At 39.5% G+C, this 22,908-nt stretch overlaps 2 long non-coding RNA genes across 4 annotated transcripts in view; one reads left to right on the top strand and one right to left on the bottom strand.

The window, feature by feature from the left end:
* LOC109024708 (uncharacterized) overlaps nucleotides 1–22,908 on the top strand; it is a 43,467-nt gene that overhangs the window by 17,840 nt on the left and 2,719 nt on the right. Inside the window, exons 4-9 of the long non-coding RNA XR_010132506.1 lie at nucleotides 6,454–6,539; nucleotides 6,932–7,039; nucleotides 10,549–10,642; nucleotides 11,070–11,172; nucleotides 13,142–13,305; nucleotides 19,763–19,914. This is a non-coding gene — a long non-coding RNA (uncharacterized lncRNA). The remainder of the gene's footprint in view (nucleotides 1–6,453; nucleotides 6,540–6,931; nucleotides 7,040–10,548; nucleotides 10,643–11,069; nucleotides 11,173–13,141; nucleotides 13,306–19,762; nucleotides 19,915–22,908) is intronic.
* Nucleotides 19,501–22,908, bottom strand: part of LOC129530123 (uncharacterized) — a 114,063-nt gene continuing 110,655 nt past the window's right edge. For all 3 annotated transcript variants that reach the window (XR_010132505.1, XR_010132504.1, XR_008675669.2), the window contains 2 exons: nucleotides 22,651–22,741; nucleotides 19,501–19,640 (listed from right to left, as the gene is read on the bottom strand). This is a non-coding gene — a long non-coding RNA (uncharacterized lncRNA). The remainder of the gene's footprint in view (nucleotides 19,641–22,650; nucleotides 22,742–22,908) is intronic.

Genomic DNA, 22,908 nt, shown 5'->3' with positions numbered 1-22,908 from the left:
TTTGAACTGATTGTCAAAGATAATATGCACATATTTTCATTAATTTGAAAAAGAATTCAGTGTGTTATATTATGAAAGAAATAAAAAATTTAATTGAATCTGTGTGTGTGTGTGTGTCCTCTAGCTCTATCACCCCATACACACACTCACAGATGTAGCATTATCTTTAATTCAGATGGGAGCTGCAACCAATCTGAGTTTTATATATCCTAGAACATGATGAATACAAGGAAACTGCTATCATTAGATCAATAATTCAAAAAAACCTCTGGCTGATATAGTGAAGCTAACTTCCAACCTCAATCCCTCTCCCTTCCCTGCTGAGCCTCTGGTCTGACTCTCAATGCTGCAATCCTGTCTTTGGCTACCAGGAGGCATCACAGCTATCTACATGTCTTTTGTTCTTTTATTAATGAAAAGGGAGTACATTTTGCTAAGAGTAACAAATGTTATGAAGTGATTTGTTTACTCTGACACCAGTTCCGTTTGGAAAATTCACATATTAAAGCAGGTCCATTTACTGTTGACCCCAAATCTACATCATATTCGTTAATTTATCTCTTCCCTCCACGGTGTAGGTTGAGGTGTCCATAAAGTGGATAGGTTCCTCCCAGAGAGCAGGGTGTTGCATTCTTCATTACTGCACCCCTGTACAGGCTTCCCAGGCCTTCTCCCAACCCCTCTCAGTCATCTTCTCTCCTGGACACTATGAACAAGCTGCCCAGGTCCTATATCAGTGACCCATCCACTCTCAGCCACCTCCTGCCTGCCCTGCACTGACCAATGACGACTGGTGACTGCCAAGATGCACTAGAGCTACCTGGTGTTTCATGGCATGGATTTCCTGGAGCATATGTTTTTACAGTCTTGTTTTTTACCTCTATCATTTTTTTTTCCTTCCGAGTATGGGGAAGTGGATTTGGGTCTGCTCAGAGGCATGACGCTGAACAGCTTTTATGAGATTAGAAAACACCCAAGAATGTAGAGAACATTCTGTCTCTAAAACTTTGAACTCAAGGCATATCAGAGAGAGATTTACTTTCCTTATATGGATGTCTGTGTTCTCATTAGGAGAGAAACAATGAAAAATGACTTTTCACAATGCCTGCCTTAGCCCTGAGGCTCAGCCAGCCCCCACTTCTGTGTCTCAGCATTTAAAGGGCCATTGAAGTCCCACTCCATGCTATATATTCTCCACAGGTTTTCTCATTAGCCCCTCAGGACAGCTCTGTAAGGATGGTATGGTCAGTCCCATTTCACAGATGACTAACTCAGGCTCACAGAGTCTAAGTCACCTCCCCAGGTAAGTGGCAGGATTGGAATGAGGTTTCATCCTTCGCCCTCCCTAGAGGACCCTGGGCAGCTTCCCTTCTAGAAGATGGGCTTCCAGGGCTTAAAAAATGGCCAAATTCCACTCCCCTGCTATTGTGGCCCCACGGGTCCTCCACTCCACAACCCCTCTGGGTGATGAAGATGACAGAGGAGATGAAATCTTGTCCTTTGTACCAAGAGACCTGGGTGTAGGGCCACATGAGTTGGCTGATCCCTGAGGTGGCGAGTGGGCTCAGGCAGAAGCTCAGGTGTTGGCCTTGGGAGAAGAGAGCTGGAGGGAAGGAAAGTAACATGGACTGAACTACTGTAAGCCAATGCACTTTATATTTTATCTCCTTTAATCTTTTCTTTTTTTGGTAGAGACAAGGTCCTGCTATGTTGCCCAGGCTTGTCTTGAATTCCTGGCATCAAGAGATCCTCCCTCCATGGTATCCCAAAGCACTGGGATTACAGGCATGAACCACCTCAACTAGCCTCCTTTAATCTTAACTGCTATCCAAGGTACCCATTATTATGACCATTATTCAGATCAGGGTGCTGCCGTTAGAGGAGTTTTTGCAATCCAGGAGAAACTTTGTTATCTCCTGACCAGCAGCTAACTCTGGAATACTCTAAAGATTTATCATTTTCTCTTGATGCCTCCAGGTCTCTGAATGCTCTAATCTCCCTCCAGGCTGATAGTACGTGCTCCCCAGGTGTTTTGGAATGTTTTTTCTTTTTCAATTATGACATGTATATTTATTAAGTCCCATTATGGAAATTTAAAACATTTTCCAAATGAAAGATTAAAAACCCAGTAACCATTGTATTAAAACAGGGGAGAAAACATTTTCAAACTACATCTCAGATGTTGGGTTGGTGTCTGTGATTTGTGAAACATACTCATTAACAAAACAATTGGCAATGATTTCAACAGAAAATTCAAATAAGTATATACATGGACAATAAACATATTAAATATGCAAAAACCACAAGAACTAATAAGATGCAAATATTTTAAAATCCTGATAAATTATAATAAGTGGAAATGACAAGATGAGAACTGTGATTGCACTTTTGGAGAAAACAATGTGTGTGTGTGTGGGGGGGGGTGGTGAACGCGTTTATGTGCATCTCACAGGGACACGTCTGGAGAGTATGTGCCATCCTAGGGACAGCAGACCTTTTGGGGTCAGGGGGCAGGAGTCAGGTCTGTGAGAGATGCAGGATAAAATTCCTATTTTTGAGTATAATTTTGCATATTTTTTGAAACTTTATATTAAGGAGAAGAGTATTTTGATAAAAACTTGAACACAAAAAATCCTTATGAAGAGACTGACAAAAGAATTGTATACATGTATTCACTAATTTGTGAAAACATTCAATGTATTCGATTTTATAGTGAAACAAAATAGATAAAAATTGAATTGACTGTGTTTCTACGTGTGTGTGTTTGTATCTGTGTCTCCTCCAGCTAAATTACTCCAAATACACAGACAGGTACAGTTTTACCTTCAATTTAGAGGTTGGTGGTCTAGAACTAATCTTGCTTTTAGATATACAGGAAAATGAAAGATACAGAGAGATTGCTACCATTAGGTGAATAATTCCAGAAAACTTTGGCTGATACTGAAGTTTTCAGCCAAGCTCCCAACCTCCATCTGTCCCTCCCAGCTGATGAACCCCCTAGTCTGAAACTCTCAGAGCTGCAATCCTGACTCTGGCCCGAAGTGATATCTAACTCCATTATTATTTTCCTTTTTCTAATGAAAAAGAGTACATTTTTCAAAGAGTGGCAAATGTCTTGGAATTGTTTGTTTACTGTAAGTTTTCTTTGGAAAATTCACATGTATATTAAAGCAGGTCCATTTGCTGTTGACCCTAAATCCACATCTCATTCACTGATTTATTTCTTCCTTTGTTAGTGCAGTTTGAGGTGTCCATACTGTAGAGTGGTCCCTCCCAGGCTGTAGGTTGTTCACTCTCCATTACCCCACACCTGAACAGGCTTCCCAGACCTCCTCTCAGGCATCCCCTCTCCGGGACGCTATGGACACAGCCGTCCAGACTCCATTCCAGTGCCCCCATTCTCTTCCACTCACCTCCCGCTGCCCTGGTTTGCGCTACACCAGCCTGCTAAGGACTGCCAAGGCTCGCTCCTCGTACATGGTGTTTCATTGTATAGACGCCATGGAGTACATGTTTTTGCAGTGTTCTTTTACACCTATCAATTTTTTTCTGGAAGAATTAGAATCATTCTGTCCATAGGTTCATAGACTGGGTTTTAGTGGAGGGTATTTTATTTTTTCGCTCATTGCGTAAACGTCTTTGTAGAGGTTTGATTATGAAGGTACGTTGGTGCCCCCTCGTGACAGAAGCCTGAACTGCAGCTTTTACGTCTGCGCAGGAAGGTGGGAAGGAGCAGTTTGGCCCAAGCCCACTCTATGGAGTTTTCTGGAAGTCTGGATGGAAAATGGAGCAATTCCAGGCTAAAAGAATATTTATGGCCTCCAAACAAAGTGCAGCCTCTCACTATGTTGAGGAGAAGGCTTTATGTGGGAGCAAGAAAAAGATTATTTTTATTTGTATGCTTTGAGTCCTCTGCAAAAATAGCTGTAGATGGATATGAGCAAAAACGGATCCTGGCTACTGATGATCTTTGTAACCTGCCTTTGACTTTATTACGACAATTTTTCCATGAAAATACATGTCTACCATAACATTTTAAATTACTTTACAACATAATTTTAGTTTTTATTTTTGCCATCAACTGGATGTTTCATCATATGGATGGTACCACATTTATTTCACTTTGAGATAAAAATGTAGTTCCTTTACCATGTTTTATTATAAACAGTAGCAAACATAACATCCTTGCTCACATATATGCAAATATATTTGTAAGAATTTCTTTATGAGATTGTCAAAATACTCTTTTATTATGAAATCTATAAAGTTTTATATTAACACAATACATGATAACATTATTACTCATGTATATTCCTACTAATATGGTATGAAAGTGTCTGCTCACACACTGGAAATAATGTTGATTATTGCTAACTGGTTAGGCAAGAAATCATCTCTCATCGTTTTCATTATAACTTATTTTTACTGCCTCCTAGAATTCCATCCTATGGATGTGACATAATCAATTTTCACAACCCTATGTTATTCAGAGTGTCCTGATATTTCCTTTTATCTACACTGGCATCTTTTCAAGGTCTGTGCTCTGCTGAAAGGCACACTTCCTGTGGCTGTTTGCACTGAGCTGAATGTGTCCTCTTGGAACACAGCAAACTGTCTTAGAAAAATTCTAGTATTGTGATAATAGAACCCAATTAGCGCATGAATGTGGGGGAGTGTGTGTGAATGTGTGCAAGTGTGTGTGTGCTGACAACCACACTTGCCTCTGCTTCCTTCTGCCTCTTCATGGTTTTGCATCCTGTTTGGTCTCCCTTTCTAAATTCAGGTCTAGCAGTGAAGAGAGGGTATTGTTAGGATGGCAGTCCTTATAACCAGACCCTTATCAACATGCTTCACTACATCCTGAAGTTAAACTTTTAAAAAGGAAATTGTTGGTGCTTAGTGTATGCACCTATGTAACCTTTTGATAAGTATTGTCATGCTGACACCCAGAATGTTGTGCCATTTAGGCTCCCCAAAGTGGAACAACGTGAAAAAATTTGGAGAGGGGTGAGGAAAGTAATAATGCTGGCATCCTGTCACAGAGGGAAGGCCCGGGACCCTGTTGTGGTCCCACTCTCAAGCCATCACAACATTTGGAAGACATGAAAATGATCAGACCTGAATTAGACTTCAAGTAGCATGTGGGGTGGGGGAAAGGTCATTGGAGGAACACAAGACGTAGAGTCAGGGCTGGGATACAGCTACAGCTTTATGTACATTCGTGTTTATATAAGACATGTGCATCAAGGCCTTTTTATGAAAAATTTTGGTTATTCCTGTGGTACAATAGAAGCCTTGGCCAATATTTTTTAAACAAATTTCTTGCAATATTATTTATAGACAATGGAACCCATTCATTTTAAGGTTGGTGATTTTTATTAAATGTATAGAGTTGTACAACCATCACCATAATTGAGTTTTAGAAATTTCAATTGTCCCCAAAACTCCCATTGTGCTTCAATGCAGTTAAACCTGCACCTATCCTCAGCTCTTGGAACCACAGTTATGCTTTGTGTGTCTGTGGATTTGTTCATCCTGGACATTCATATAAATGGAATCATGCCGTATTTGGTCTTTTGCATCTTTCACTTAGCATGATGTTTTTAGGGTTCATGCGTATTGTAGCATGTAGCAGAATTCATTCATTTTTTAAAGGCTGAATAATATTCTATTCTAAGGATATACCACATTTTGTTTATCCATCTGTCTATTGATGGTCATTTAGATGATTTCTGCTTTTTGCCTGATATGAGTGATGATGTTATATACGTTTATGTACGAGTTTTTATGTAGACATAGGTTTTCATTTTTCTTGGCTATGTACCTAGGATTGGGATTTCTGGGTCATATGGTAAATCTCTGTTTATTCATCTGAGGAACTGCCAGACGACTTTCATAACCCTGACAGTCTTGAGGAGTACAGGCTCAGTCTGTTGCTTCTCTTGTGATTTGACTGTGGTTACAGATTTTGAGAAGGAATACCACTAGTTCCGGTGCCCTTCTTGTCGCATCATATCTGGGAGTATACGATGCCTGCATGATGTCACTGGTGATGTTAACCTTCATCATTTGGTTAAGGATGGTGTTTGTCATGTTTCTCCAGTGTACAGTAACTATTTTTCCGTACCGAGAGAGCATATGGAGAGGAGAAGGAAAACACATGTTTCTAATTTCACTGTGAGTCACTGTCATTTCTATGTGGTGGAGTGAGCACCCTGCTGGGCCTGGGGGAAGGGAAGAAAGCAGTTCTACCATCTCCATCCAACTGAGTCATGGACCCCATGAGTGGAGTTTGGGGTACAGGGATGAAGTCATCACTCACCCCATTTCTTACTGTTTCATAGTTTTTCCTACCTCCTATTTTTCCCCCACCCTGTTGTATGTGACAGAAATATGTTTCCTTTGCACTCCTGAGGGGCTTGATGTAAACCTTATACTATGTCTGCTGGACAGGACACTGGAGCAAGAGATACTGGAGATCTCTCTGCATCCTGGCACCAAACCCAAACCAGTAACTCTGGGACATTCTTGACTCAGGGGTAAGTCACTTCTCCTGCTAGCCTCCCTTAGAAAGTGCATATTTCTGTTATGTGGGAGCTTCATTGCTGTATGGTAGAGTGATGGTGAGGCACACAGAAGCAGGTAGAGATGGAGCGCCTGGTGGGTGAGCCAACACCCAGGGCACAGGCTCCAGGACTTGTGCTGCCTTATTCACCCTTCTCATGGTCTGGGTCTTCCCATCTTTCGGTCGTCTCTCAGAGTACCTTGGATTCCTGTTACATCCCATACTGTCACAAAGAGCAGGGGACAAATGGGGTGGGGAAAGGAGCAAAGACAGAGAGAGGTAGAGGTGATCCCTGGAGGGCCTGCTGTTTTCTGTTCTCTTCGCTGTTCTTTCTTGTTCCACATGTTTCTTTATTTCACCCCACAGTTAACCTCAGAAACCTGGTAATCCATATGACCCCACAGCTATGCCTCATGGCCCAAAGGGCAGGATTTCATCTCCACCGTCCTCTTCTTCAACGTGAAGGGCTGTTGAGTGAGTACCCTTAGGGCACAATACTGGGGAAGTGTAAAATTATCATCTTCCAAATGGGAAGCTGCTGGGGGTGGGGGGCAAGACATGGAACCTCATTGCCATTCTGCCACTTATCTGTAGAGGATCTTAGTCTCTGTGAGCCAGAGCTTGATAATCTGTGAGATGGGACTCACGATACTTTCTTCACACTGCTCTCCTGATGGGTAAATGGAATAAACTATATATTTTTATACTACTATCTTAGTCCATTTAGTATTGTTATAAAGGAATATCTGAGGCTGCATAACTTATAAAGAAAAAAAACAAAACAAAACATAATAAAATTGTTATGTGGCTAACAATTTTGATGGTTGGAAAGTTCAAGATTAGGCATCTGCTTCTGATGAGGTTCTCAGGAAGCTACCACTCACGACAGAAGGCCAAGGGGAGCTGGCTTGTGCAGAGATCATATGGCAGGAGAGAGGAAAGAGATGGGAGGTGCTGGGCTCTTTTCAACAACCAGCTCTTGTGGGAACTAATAGAGCAAGCACTCACTCATCACAGCAAGGATGGCACCAAGACTTTCATGAAGGATCTACCCCCATGACCCAAACACTTCCTGTTAGGCTCCACCTCCAACACTGGGGATCAAATTTCAACATGAGGTTTGGAGGAGACAAACATCCAAACCGTAGCAAACACTTATTGAAATTTTTTCTTCTAAAAATATTGTTTCTGAGATGTCTCTAATAAGGTGACTTTGGGGCTGTTTTGATATTTTGGCCATGCTGCCATGACCATTCTTGCACCCGTGCCAGAGACTCTCTGCAGTGCAGACCTGAGAGGGCAGCAGTTGATGGGGCTATGCTTGCTTCTCTCATATATGTTGCCGAGTGTATCTGCAAATATACTCTGTACCGTTTTGTCTTCCTGCAGCAGTGTATAGGATTTTTATGACTCCACAATTTCAATGTAAACAGGACACAGCATAGATACAAACTCACTTTTCAGGTTTTCTCATCAAACTCTAGAATTATTCCAGGACATATTCTGAGGCATAAAGTAGGACTGTTATGTTTGTTTTTAGAAATGCACATGTGAAATATGCCATTTATGTGGATATCAATGGAGAAAAATGAAAAGTATTTTAACATTATAGTGATAGGATATAAAAGTAGCAAATATTAATAAAGTTGGGAAACCCATTATTGCACAAATCTAGAGAAACAGGTGCTCTCATCTTGTAGTTGGTTGGGATAATCATTAGTAAAGAGATTTTAACTTTCAACTAGACAGTATATACTAAAAATAGTCATGCTCTTTGACCAAAAATAATCATTTGTGGAAACATATCCTCCAGATACAGCCTGGGAGGCCCCTGTCATTATCACTCATGTGTCCCTACTGCTGAGGGCTCAGCTGACCATTTCCCTAGCTGGTTTGTTACCTTCAGCCCCAGCCCCATTCCTGACCCTGAGCTATCTATCCTTCCAACCAAACAGGAGAATCTGTCTCATGGCTGAATGCCTAGCCTTGATGAACCATATACGGAGCTTCTCCACATTGACATGGAGCAATGCTCAGGTCCCTACTCCTGGAGGGACCTGTAGACCTCTGACCTCATCCCTGCGTTGGAGAAATCTCTCTTCTTCTCCCTTCTCTGTGTCCTCAGGACCCTTCCCCTCCCTGCCAAGTACAAACAGTCCAATCCTTTCCTTAAGTTTAAGTTTTCACACAGGATGAAGCAAACACTGGCTTCAGACAGCTTCTGCTTCTAGCCCTGCTATAAACCTTCCCTGAGACAGGGGGAAAGAGGCCCAAGTCTTTTTTTGTTGTTGTTCTGGAAATGCAGGGAGGGTGATATGGTTTGGCTTTGGGTCCCCACCCAAGTCTCATCTTGAATTGTAATCCCCAGGTGTTGAGGGAGGAATGTGGTGGGAGGTGATTGGATCATGGGAGTGGTTCCCCCCATGCTGTTCTCATGATAGTGAGTGAGTTCTCACGAGAGCTGATGGTTTTATAAGTGTTTGGCACTTTCCTCTTCACACTCTATCTTTTCTTGCCGCCTTGTGAAGAAGGTACTTGCTTCTCCTTCACATATCTCCATGATTGTAAGTTTCCTGAGCCCCCCCACACACACCCACCCAGCCATGTGTAACTGTGAGTTAATTAAACCTCTTTCCTTTAAATTACCTAGTCTCAGGGAAGTTCTTCATAGCAGTGTGAAAACGGACTAATACAGAGGGTAAACACAAGGAGAACAGATATTAAGCTCCTTAACAATATATGTCCTGATGCTAAAGATCTGCCACCAGCAACTCAAGGTGCCTAGGCTGGCAAGTTCTGGCAGTGGACCTGCTGAGCAACCTCTTTGCCATCCAGCTCTGTGGTTAGGAGCATGTGCTTTGTAGTCACAGACATCCGTGAAGAAGAGAGGATACTGGTACCTCACTAGCAGGGCTGTCATGAGATCTAATCCAGACACTAACATAAAGAACCTGGAGCTGGGCCCCTTTAAACACTCTGCTCCATGAGTAGAAGCTATCTTTCCTCTTTGGAGCAGGAAATTCATATGTCAATTTGACCTGCCCCTGCGACCAGGGCCCCTTAACCAGCATGCACATCAGAGTCGCCTTGATGAGCCTTTTCTAAACCCTCAGCTGATACCCCCTTGTTGGTAGAAATAGGACTTCTGTACAAAGGCCATTCAAGTCATTCGGCTGTAATAATATGGGCCTCAGAAAATGGATACCTCGATGTGGCACCAATAGTGTATATGAAAGTCTGTTTCTCCTTTATTTCACCAACACTAGGTATTACCAGCTTTTGTCTTTTTTTTTTTTTAATCTGATCTGCTCATTGTCCCATGACCTGCCCTGACTTATTGGGAAGGTCATCTCAGATGGTCACTAAACTTACATATTCAGAGGCTCTTCTCCTAAGGTTTCCAGATTTAGCAAATAAAAATACAAAATGCCCAGTTGTATTCAACTAAAAAATTGCATGTCACATCCAGAGAAACAGAACCAATCTAATGTGTGTATACACACACACACACACACACACACACACACACACACACGTATATGGTGAGAGAGAGAGAGATTAATTTTCAAGAATTGGCTCACATGACTATGGAGGCTGAAAGTCCAAAATCTGCAGAGTGCGCTGGCAGACTGGAGACTAGAGAATATCCAGTGTTACAGTTCAAGTCTGAAGGCTATCTGCTAGTAGAATTTTTTTTTTGCTTACAAGAGCTAAGATTTTTGCTCTATTCAGGCCTCCATCTGATTGGATGAGGCCCACCCACATTATAGAGGGCAATCTGCTTTTCCCAAAGTCCGCCAATTTAAATGTTGATCTTATCCAAAAACACCCTTGCAGGAATGTGCAGAATAATGTTGAGATACTTGAACAATGTGGCCCAGCCAAGTTGACACATAAAGTCACCATCACATTTACACTAAAAAATTATTCATTGTTTATCTGGAATTCAAATTTGACTGAGTGTATTCTGTTTTTTCTGACAGCCCTACTCACAGAGGGCTCTGTGTTGAACCAAGGTGCTTCATGCAACAGCCCCAGCTGAGCTCCCAGCAGATGCCAGCACCATTCGCTATCCATGTGAGTGATCTCTCTTGGATGTCCCAGGCAAGTGTAGCGTGCTGATGACTGCAGCCCCAGGTGACAGACACCACACAGAATAGAAAACACCCAGCAAAGCCCAGTCAATTCATAGAATCCTGAGAAATAATAAATAGCTATTGTTTGGGGACATTTTGTTAAGCACAAGTGGTTATCTAAAACATTATGGTTTTGGTGACCTTTTCTTCATTTTCTGTGATCTGTTCTCAGATCACAGATCGTGAAGGCTTGGGGGGGGCTTTGTTATAATTTTCACTATAGTCAACGTGTTAGTTTATGTGTGGGTATATATTTCTGAACATCCCATTAATTCCTTCTTGATGGGATTTTCAAGGGAAGTTTTCATAAAATATGCTTTTCTATCTATTCTTGCAATTTAGAACATAATTCCAATCTCTCTCTATAGGATAAGCCTCCGATGCAATCACTTGTGTTAAGAAATTGAGAGAATGTTGATATAAACTGCTCCCTGAGCCATATGGAAAGCTGTATCTTCTGCAGGTTGCTTGGTGAGTATGCAAGGAGTACAAGGTATATTTATTCACTTTGAGAAGTGTTTCTCTAAGAAGGTATCCTGAAAGATTTTCTCCTGCTACAGGGATAGCCCTTAACAAGGAAGTCACTTTCCTTGGGCACACATAGACAGGGCTCCTTCAGCAGACAGCAGATAGATATGCAATGCAGGCCTTGTTTTTTTGTGATGGTCCCAATGTATCACTGGATAAGTCTGTCCAATTCTGGGGTTTGTTCATAGGAAACCCATGTGCCACCAAATCTATGTCACATTCTCCAGTATCACCTTTATAAGGAATAAAGTCAATTTATTGTTCTTCTTATTCTTTTGTGGTATTTCTCAGTTGGTATACAACTCAGACTTGGACCTGGAGGGCATTTTGGGGGGCCCCTTAAAGATCCAAGCATTGTGAAGCAAGACTATAGGAATAGTTGGGGAGCCAGCGAGACACAGGAGAGTAGAGCTGTGGACCTATTGTAAGCCCCACCCCTGAGGGCAGAGCAGAACATATGCTTGGTTAAGTGAAGATTACAACCAAGAGTTTTGAAGGGAGAGGACCTGGGCTGTGCAACCTGTTTCTCCTTCCAAACTCACCAACTAGATGAGACATTCCTGCGATAGAGGAGTGAGCGTATCAAGAGGCTAGAAGTGTTTTGGGTATCAATGTCTCTCCACATGGAAGAAAATATTAAGAATGGTGGATAAGAATTCCCCAAAATGAGCCAATGTATGTTTCAATTGACTAGATTTCTGCCTACTAAATGATTACATTATTATAGGCCTGCCTCCCTGAAATAACTGAGATATCTTAAATGACATTTCTTGGTCTTCCTACATCATTTACACACATGATTATAGACAGTCTCTTAGTCTTCTGCCACAGATAGCTAACTGCTTAGCGTGTTGTGTAAGTTTTACACATCATCCTCAGAAGGTTAGCTCATCACCAGGAGCCCCTAGGATACCTCCCTGCATCTCTGTGTAGTGATGATACTCAACTACTGTCACTTTTAAAGCAGACAATATTCCTGCCAATGGGGAGATGCTTTGTTTCACCAAGCTGGGCAGAATTCCACAAATCGCCCTTGTCTGAGGCTAGTTCCACTAATTAGTAAGCTTTCTCAGGAGGTAGCCTGAAGAGTGGAAGAGTGAAGTTTTTATTTATTTATTTATTTATTTATTTATTTATTTGAGAAAGGCAAGGGGACAGAGGGCTGTGCAGAAGCATTTCTGATGTGGAGGACAAGCCTGAGCACCACGGTTGCCATAGAAACCAGAAGTCATTACTGTGACCTTGATGACTTTTAATAGAGACCCCTGTGGGCTGGTGAGAATAGCAGGGTCCCGCCTTCAGGTGTTTGGGACTCAACTGAGGGTGTGAGTGCCCCATAGTGGGGGCTGAAGTGCCTTGGGATGTGGGGAGACGAAGGGATCCCAGATCTAAGTCCTCTCACTCCCACTTTGAAACAAGTTGCTCTCACTGTTTCATGAGGGAGAGAGCTAGGACCCTCCTGGCCCCAGTGAGTGGGGTGTCCTGCTCCTGGTGTCCTGGAGCTACTTTCTATGTAAAGGTGGGACGTGGGAGGATGAGACAAGTAAGGACTCTCTGAGCCCAGTGTCCCCCTCTGTAAAATGGGGATAATTATGCCAACCCGCAGGATTGCTGCAAGCTGCAGTGATAACACAGGTGCAAGCCCATAGCCCTGTGGTTACTGCATGATCAGGAATGCCTGTGTGAATTCAGGCCTCTTCTTAGTCCTTTACAGATTTGTTGTTAGGAGATAGAGGAGGAAAGGAGGAGAAAAAGGCCCTGGTGAGAAACCCATTGTATCTTCTGGTTGTAATGATCACTACCCAATTATATCAGTGTCACTGGTCACTGACCCAGTGCCTAACATGGTTCCTGGCACACTGTTACTCTAAGAAAGCACAGTGATTGCTGGATTCTCTCTGTCCCTGTGCAGATCTTCATCAGGTTATTGAACTCATAACAGGTGTATGAAGGAGATGGGCTTTGAGGATCTGGGTCTTGATGGCTGCTGAAGCTTCTACTTCAGATTTGAAGGGCAGCAGTCCTAAAGAGACCCCCAACACTTCCATCCCTGGTGGGATATGATGCCTGGCACAAGTAAGTTAATAGATCCTAACAAAAGCATGTTGTGGAATAGCTTTGTGAGGTTTATAAAATAGTCTAAAAGCAGAGAAACTCCTTTGATCCCATCTTTGGAGAAGAGGTTTAGCATGTGGAATTTCCTTTCATCAGCAGCTATGTGCTTTGTAGCCACCCTTGAGGCCCATGTTTAAAATGCCTTTCGTTGTCACAAAGCAATGAATAATTCATTTGGGGAATCAACTTGATGTTTAACATGTATTTGAAATAAATTTACATATGTTTTCTGCCTGTATAAATAATGATCAGTGATTCCCATGTATCTCTCAGATGGGCATTGAAATACACAGTTGGTCAGAAGGTCTTCCAAGCAACTGGAGATTGTAATATGCATTTTTCAATGGTAACCACGTTATTATCCATTCTGTAATACATTTTTTAAGAAGGCAAAAATGTACAAAGTATTAGTTAAAACTGTCAAAATGTCAGATACAAAAGTTCAATATTTTGAAAAATAATAATTTCCATATAATTTGCTCTATTATAATGATACCCAGTCATGTCCCCTAAAATAACCAGCTAGGCCTAAATATTATTATCATTGTTTCCCAGAACATAAGATTTTCAGTTCTGTACTACTAGGACTCTCTATCCCTCCTATTGCCCTGTCCCCAGACAAACACAATACTTTGTCACTATAGATTAAGTTTTATGTCCTAGACATTTATTTAAATGGAATTGTAGAAATGTTTTTCTGTGTTTGTTTTTGATTTTTGGTTTGGCTTCTTTCATTCACCCAATTTATTTTTAGATGTATCCATTTTGTTGCACATATCAATAGTTCATTCTTTTTTATTGCTGAATAGTATTCCAGTATATGGCTATATCATAAATTTTTTATCCATTCACCTGTTGTTGGATATTTTAATTATTTCCAGTTAGGATCTCTTGTAAACAAAGCTGCTATGAATATTTGTGAATAAGTCTTTCCATGGAAATAGGCTTTCTTTCTCTAATAAATACTTAGGAGTGCAATGGCTGGATCATGTGGTAGATGTAAGATTAACATTGTAAGAAACTGCCTGTTTCCAAGTGTTTGTACCATTTTTCATTACCACCAGTAATGTATCACTGTTTCATCCTCCACAACCTCAACAGAGCTTGGTATAATCTGTCTTTTTAATTTTTTTAATTCTCACAGGAGTTTAGTAGGATCTCACTGAAGTTTTCATTTACATTTCCCTTATAACGAGTGATGCTGAGCATCATTTCCTGTGCTTACATGACATTTGTATGTCTTCTTTAGTGGAATGTCTATTCAAATATTTTGCCTGTTTCTTTACTGGTGTGTCTGTTTTCTTCTTACTAAGATTTTAAACATAATCTGGATACAAGTCCTTTATTAGATATATAATTTTCAAACATTTTACCCCGGTCAGCAGCTTACTTGTCTATTTTTTCAACCATGTAGTTGGAAAGCTAAAGTTTTTAACTTTGAGGAAGTCCAATTTTTCAATTTGTTTGCTTATAGATTGTGGTTTTGTTGTCTCATCTATGAAATCTTCACCTGACCCATTGTCAAAAAGATTTTCTCCTGTTTTTTTTTTTCTGCTAGAAGTTTTATAGCATCAAGTTTTATATTTAGATCTCAGGTCCATTTTGAATAGACTTTTGTATATAGTGTGATATCTGAGTCACAGTTTATATTTGTGCATGTCAATATTCACTTGTCCCAGCACCATTTGTTGAAACAATAATCCTTTCTCCACTGAATCACCATTGCATCTTTGTCAAACTCAGTTGTCCATATACTTGTGGGTCTATAGCTGAACTCTTTATTCTGTTCCTTTGATCTACTAATCCATCTTGATGCCAATAGCACACTGTCTGGATTACTGTATGTTTGTAAGGAGTCTTGAAATCAGGTAGTGTTTGTCTTCTAATTTTGTTCTTTATCAAAGTTGTACTTCATAGTTGATATGGTTTGGAACTGTGTCCCCACCCAAATCTCATGTCAAATTGTAATCCCCAATGTTGGATATGAGGACTCGTGGGAGGTGATTGGATCGTGAGAGTGGATTTCTCCCTTTGGTTCTGTTCTTATAATAGAATTCTCATAAGATCTGGTTGTTTAAAAGTGTGTAGCACCTTCCCTGCCATGTAAAACGCCTGCTTCCACTTTACCTTTCGCCATGAGTTAAAGCTCCCTGAGGCCTCTCCAGAAGCAGATGCCACTATGGTTCCTATATAGCCTGCAGAACCGTAAGCCACGAAAACCCCTTTTTTAAAATAAATCACCCAGTTTCATGTGTTTGTTTTTAGCAATATGGGAACAGACTAATAGAGTAGTCTAGGTCTTTTACATGTCCATATGAATGTTAGAATCAGCCTGTCGGTTTCTTTAAAAAATTTTTAATAGGATTTCCATTTGAATTGCTCTGAATCTATAGATCAGTTTTGGAAGAATTGACATCTTAACAATACTGAATCTTCTCAGTATTGTTTGTGACCCATGAGCATGGTAAGTCCTCCACTTATTTAGGTCTTTAATTCTCTCAGCAATGATGTGTGCTGTTCAGTGTACAGGCACTGCACATCTGTGGACAGATTGTTCATAAATATTTCATACTCTTGATGATGCTATACATGGCTTTGTTTGTTAAACACAATTGCTAATTACTATATTTTCACAGTACTATCAGCAATCAAGTGTTTAACATCAGTGAGGCTTTTTTTTTGGTTGAAAGCACAGCTTACTCTAGGATGGAAAAGGTATTTGATCCTTAACCTGTGTTTACCTGTATTTCCGTATCTGCTTTTACAAGTCATTGGCGATATATTGAAACTATGGAGGAAAATGTTCCAGAGACAATTCTACAGGACATCTTCAGAAATCACACCAAAAGAACATAGTTTATTAGCTTTCAACTTTATATGTGTGGTCAGAAATGATTTTGTTGCAATGTGTGGCTCAGGCTGGAGTGCAATGGTGCAATCATAGCTCACTGCAGCCTTGAACTCCCAGGCTCAAGCAATCCTCTCACCTCAGCCTCCTGAATAACTGACTACAGGTGTGTGCCCCCATGCTCAGCTAAACTTAAAAACATTTTTCAGAGACAGAGTTTTGCTATGTTGTTTAGACTTCTCTCACACTCCTAACCTCAAGCAATCCTCCTACCTCAGCCATCTGAGTAGCTGGGATTATAGGCACGAGCCACCATGCCTGGCGAGATTTACTTCTTTACCCACCAGTAAATCAACCTCAATAAATTCTTGGAATTTGGAGTGGTGAGAGGGTGAGCAAGCATATATGTATGTGAGTATGTATACATTTGTATGTCACTGAAGCTGTCAGGAATTTTTATTGTAAGGACTACTTGAGGTTAATTACTGTGCATCATGTCAATCCTATTTAGTTCCTAGTACATATTAGGAACAAGCTCGAGATAGTGGTGTTTGTTTTTTCTCAGCTTTCCTTGGCCAGAATGGTTACCATGGTGACTCAGTGACTGCGGTGTGATTTGGTGCAGACTGAGCATCCATTTAGGATTCTTGCCCGAATCTCTTACACCACATTGCCTGTCCATCAGATATAGTATTAGCTTTTCGTCTTATGTGTAATTAATCACTTTTCAAGGGCTCAGAAGAAAGTTGCTTCACTTATCTGAGGTTAAGCTACAGATAACATAAAAAGACACTAAGTACCTTGAAATAAAAGGAAATGAGTTGTTGATATTCCTCTCCTGACCCAATCTCTATTGGGAGGTTAGAAGAGAAATTCTTGGAATCATACAGCATGTGCTCTTTTGTGTCTTGCTTCTTTCAGTCAACATAATGTATGTGAAATTAATATTTATTGTGGTCTATATTGTAGATTGCTTATTCTCATTGGTGTAAAGTATTATATTATTTGGATATTTCACACTATATTTATCTGTTATGGAGATTTGTGTATTTTCCAGTTTTTGACATCTCATGAATAATGGTGTTATGAATGTTCATGTTCATTCTTTTGGATGAACATATATTTTCTTTTTTAAAAAATCTTATTATCAATAATATTTGAACTATTTAATATCTGTCATCTTAAAATTATTATTCATAACACTTTTTACCTTGTAGCTATAGACAAATACATTCCCATTTTAGCAGGTTAATGAAATTATCTTTATAATACTATAGAAGCATTTATTTGAAGAATACCAGAAGGAACATCCTGAAAACCAAGAACTCAAAATGCCTTTTTATCCCAAAGACATGTTTTACAAATATATACCCATTCATCCATTTGTTTTCACAAATGAAGCTACAGAGAACTTTGAATATAATGATGTGCAGCAGGGGCTTATTCCTAACATATTTAAAATTTAGGTCAACCAAACTTCTCTGTGGAAACTGAGTTGAAATCCAAAATCTTACAATCCTAATTTCAAGCCACATTCATTTTAACTTAATTTTAACATGTTTTGCAAAATATTCCAATATAAACTTAATAGTTCCTATACCACCAAACATGGATCCTCATGATTTTATTTTCTAGATTGGCTGATAGGCTGAATAATCTTCTGTAGGGTAAGAAGTGTCAACTGTATCAAGCACATGGAGGTGGACTGGCTACAGGAGAAAGGTTTTCCAAATCAAATTCCAAGTATTTCTTTTTCTTTTAATATTACCATTAGGAGAAATACCTAATGTAGATGACGGGTTGATGGGTGCAGCAAACCACCATGGCACATGTATACCTATGTAACAAACCTGTACATTCTCCACATGTATCCCAGAACTTAAAAGTATAATAAAAAAATTTAACAAAATGGTGTTAGATTCAGAGGCTTGATTCAATTTAGATTTGTTTTGGTCGGAAGTACTTCATATGTGGTATTGTTTATTCCTATAGTGTTACACAGGGGGCTCATTGTGTCTAATTGTCTCTCCTCTTGTGATGTTAAGATTAATTACTGTGTTCAAGTATTGTTAAGCTGATCCATCCATTATAAAATTTCCCATCCCTTTTTCACCTCGATTTTTCTGCAGCGTCTAAGGATTGTTGCTTAGTTCTATATTCATTAAAGGTCATAAAAGGATGATATTCTAATTCTATAATTTTCTCTGCTTTATTAGCTGGAATTATTCTATTAAATAAGCTTCCTTTCATAAACCATTAGGTTACACTGAGGGGTAGTATGTATAGAAAGGGTTGGATGAGTGCCTAATTCTTTTGCAATATTTCCACTTTTCAAAACAATGAGTTGTTTCCCTAGGGTTCTCCAAAGGCAAGCAATGAGTTGATACTGTTTGTTTTATTTTATTTTTCTTTTAGAGTGTCATCATGAGCTGTAGAAGTTTTTATATTATAATGTGTTTTAATCCATAGTACTCATTATTTTATTTAATGTTCAAATTGCTTCATCTTTGTCCAGCGAGAGCCCCTTAAGCTTGGCTTCTGAGTCTTTTTGACGCACTCTCTGGCATGATAGTTTGGTCCAGATTCATCTAGTAGAATGGCTACACAGACCTAAACTCAGTCATTTCTCTAAGATAACCTAGTTCCTTTCAGTGTGATGTGTTTTAAGTGGATTCAATATGGGCACTAGAGTTGCTCATTGCTACTGGGTCTATCATGTTTCTTCACCTTTCTAGTGCATGGAGCCAGTGTATATATATTATATTTTTAAGGGAAAAGACATTATTGGCTTCTGTCCTGGGCTGTTTTTCCTTCTCTTTATAGGTAATGATTTTTTAAATAAATTTTCATTAAAACTTTCCAATTTTAAAAATATAAGCAAATAGAATGTTTCTATTAGTTTTCTCCTATTCCATATATATAAGGTGACATATTCTACACTGGTGGAGTCCAATAGAATTTCTACAAAGGTGAAAATATTCTATGTCTAAACTGTCCAACATAGTAGCCACTAGCTATCTGTGACTATTAAACACCTAAAATGTGGTGAGTGTGACTGAGGAAGTGAATTTAAAATTCCATTTAAATTTAGTTAACTTAAATAGTCATGAGTGGCCAGTGGGTATGGTATGGGACAACAGCAGCTCTACACATTTTTCTGCACTTTGCTTTATTCACTTAATGGTATATCCTGGAAATCACTACATAGCAGCAGAGAGAGGGAATCTTCCTTGCTTGTTATACCGGCATTGAAATCTAGGATGTAGATGCACCTTAGATTATTCCATCAGTCCTTTATTGGTGGACATCTGTCTTATTTCCAGTCTTCTGCCGTTACAATTTGTTCTGCCAAGAATGACCTTGTGCTTCTGCCTTTTTGTCTTTTTGAATTGTATCTTTGGGATACGTTCTCCGAAGATTGTTGGTTCCAAGATAAAATAATTGTGCCCTATGAAATAGAAGATTTGAAACAGAGAGCATTTAGAAATATAGTAGCAGTAAATGAATGTTGGTTTTATCTTATCATTCCTTTGATTCCATGTACTCTCTGCTCTCTTATTTTCTTTCTAGTGTGACGTGGGTGAAGAAGTTCTTATTGAGCCATGGGAGGAAGAAATAGTACAGAAGAGCAAAGAATAATAATGAGTCAGCTAGACAGAAGACAGGAGTCATCAGATTTGTACCCTAGTTACTCAACCCATCAACTGACTGTGGTTTTTGGGGTGAGTCTCTTCCCTCTGTTGGCCTCTGGTCTAACACAGAAGGACACTCAGTATAGAAACAGTGGTTAGGGGAGGGGGCTTTTGGGTGAGAAGGACTTGGATTTGACCCTGATAACCATTACTTGCTGGTTGCATGATCTATATCAACCAATTTATCTACTGTGTGCCCTGTAACTATTTATGTCTTTTATTATTATTCCTATCACGCATACAAAGACTGAATGATAAAAGTGGGGATTACTTTGCCAGGTATTAAAGTGTTCTTTGAGCGTATAATTTCATAAGTTTTGGACAGAGTGGTTGACATGCAGGTTAAAGAAGTCTAAAGAAAGCTCTTGAGTAGACCCTGGCATATAACGTCATTTAAGATGCTACAAGTATGGCATTTCTACTCAAATGCATTGTTAAGGAATTGGGTCTGGGCCAGCTGTAAAGGGTTCATTAAAAAGCAAAGTTAGATTATATCTTATACCTTGTCATGTACTTAGAATGTTTCATCCACATATTAGTACTTAAGACAAAAGCAAAACTGAAAATAACAACAAAAAACCCAGGATGCTATACTGTACATATAATTATAACAGCTTTATGAATTGCATTTGTAATGCATGTACAGTACATGTGCATATATCCATGTATAAAAAATCCTTAGAAAGATCTAGTACCATGTTAATTTTAATTATGATGGGATTGCTGGCTATTGATATTTTTAACCTCTGCATTTGGCTCAATATTAAACATTTGCTAAGGTGAGAGTATGGATTGTACATACTCCATACCCCATGCTTGACTTACTATGGGAGTTACATCCTGATAAACTCATTGTAAGTTGAAAATAATTGTAGGTCAAAAATGGGCATTTGTAGACAAGATGAGATGTGAAAACACAATATCAAAAAAATGCTGGCAACACTGTACACTATAGGGTCTCAGTAGTTTATCCTCGTGATTGCATGGCTGACTGGGAGCTGTGGCTCACTGCTGCTCCCTAACGAGCATCACAAGAGTATAATACTGCGTTTTGCTAGCCCAGGAAAAGATCAAAATTTAAAACTTGAAGTACAGTTTCTACTGAATGTGTACCACTTTCACACTATCATAAAATTGAAAAATTATAAGTCAAAACATCAACAGTCAGGGAATGTCTGTATTTATGATAAAAACTATATCCCCTAAAACCTCTGCTACTTGTGAAGTGTTTCAGATAAAAAACAGAGAGAACTATGAAATTAGTCCAGCTTAGGAAAACCTTTACTCCTCCCTAATTGTATCTCCTTCCGTCTCTGCTATAGATAATCAGCACCCAGAAAGCAATGATTATAATTCCCATATGTTGCTTTATCCTTTTATTCCATATGAGAGCTTCCCTAGATAAAACATAGTATTGTTTTGCATGTTTCACTACAAACACACATATACCTGATCCTTACACTCAAGAGAGCATTATGACATGTTCAAGGGGAGATCTTTGTCAAGATGCTGGCACAGTATTTGGTGTGTCATTCACAGTGCCAGTGTTTGCTTCCTTCCCATCTCACCTCTTCTGATCTTTAACAGGGATGTTGTTTCATAATCTGGATAGCATCACTATATTTTAGTGAGTATTTGGGAATGTAAGGGAACCACACACACTCATCTATATTATGTAGGAGGTTAGGTGCCATCTCTGTGCTATGCAATGTGATGAAGTTGGGATGAGGGACGAGTACTCACTCTTTTCTATTGTATGATGCTATGGTAGTGAGTTACACTTAGTGAACCTTACCTTGCTCATCAATAAAATTAGCATATTGCTATTTACCTCACAGGAGTGTTATGAGAAATGAGCAAAACTAAAGAAACCATCTGATACATAATACTTCAATAAATATATATTTGGTCTCCCCTCTGTTTTCCCTTCCTCAAAAGACTTAAACATGAACATCCCACAGAGATTATTTAAATTTGAAACATTGGGAAAGGAAACAAACATACTCATATGTTATAGAACCTTTGGTGACATTTCTTTGTGGATGAGATACCTGAGAATGGTGGAAATTTGGGATCAAATAATCACTTCATTACTTTTTATTTGATGTGTTCTTCTATTCCTTTTTACCTTCCATTTTGACACTGGAATAGAAACCTTTGTTTCAACCCCAGAAAGGAGGCAGTACAGAATAAAAGAGCATAAAGATGAGTATTCTGTAAAAGAGACTGAACAGGAGACCTGGGGACTGAATGCCAGACCTGTCCTTGTCTAGAAGACACTTTCCCTGAGCTGGACACAGCCCTTATTCAGAAAAAGATTGTATATCCCAATGGTTAGGGATGGTGACTTAAGAGTCAGAGTTTAGTTTGAACTTGGAATCATTTAATAACTCATTTCATGCTGTCTGGCAAATCTTGAATGTCTCAGTATATTAGACTCACATGCAATGAATGTACATTATGATGCATACATACAGAGTATAATGGGGTAATATACAAACATAATACTCTTTTTTTAAGTTAATGAGTAATAGGATTACTTGATTATATATTTATTTCTGGACATAACTATATTTTTCACAACTTCTAAATTGATACAAATCATTTTTATAATCAGAACTAGTCATAGAAACATTGTTCTGAAATATTTTAGACATAAAGAAACTTACAAAAAGAATATACTGTATATACTCATATTAAGAAATAAACCATTATATGTACAATTGAAATTCACTTAAAGTCTGGGCTGGGTGCAGTGGCTCACACCTGTAATCCTTGTACTCTGGGAGGTTGAGACGGGTGGATCGCTTGAGACCAGATGTTTGAGACCAGCCTGGGCAACATGGTGAAACCCCATCTGTACAAAAAAATACAAAAATTAGTTGAGCATAGTGGTACAGGACTGTAGTCCCAGTTACTTGGGAGGCTGAGGTGGGAGGATCACCTGAGCCAGGGAGGTCAAGGCTGTGCTGAGCCATAATTGTACCACTGCACTCCAGCCTCGGTGACAGAGTAAGACCCTGT

The sequence above is a fragment of the Gorilla gorilla genome, chromosome X (genome assembly GCF_029281585.2).
Source record: "Gorilla gorilla gorilla isolate KB3781 chromosome X, NHGRI_mGorGor1-v2.1_pri, whole genome shotgun sequence".
NCBI lineage: Eukaryota > Metazoa > Chordata > Mammalia > Primates > Hominidae > Gorilla > Gorilla gorilla.
Note: the sequence above shows the minus strand (reverse complement) of the source record. Positions and strands in the feature narration are given on the sequence as shown.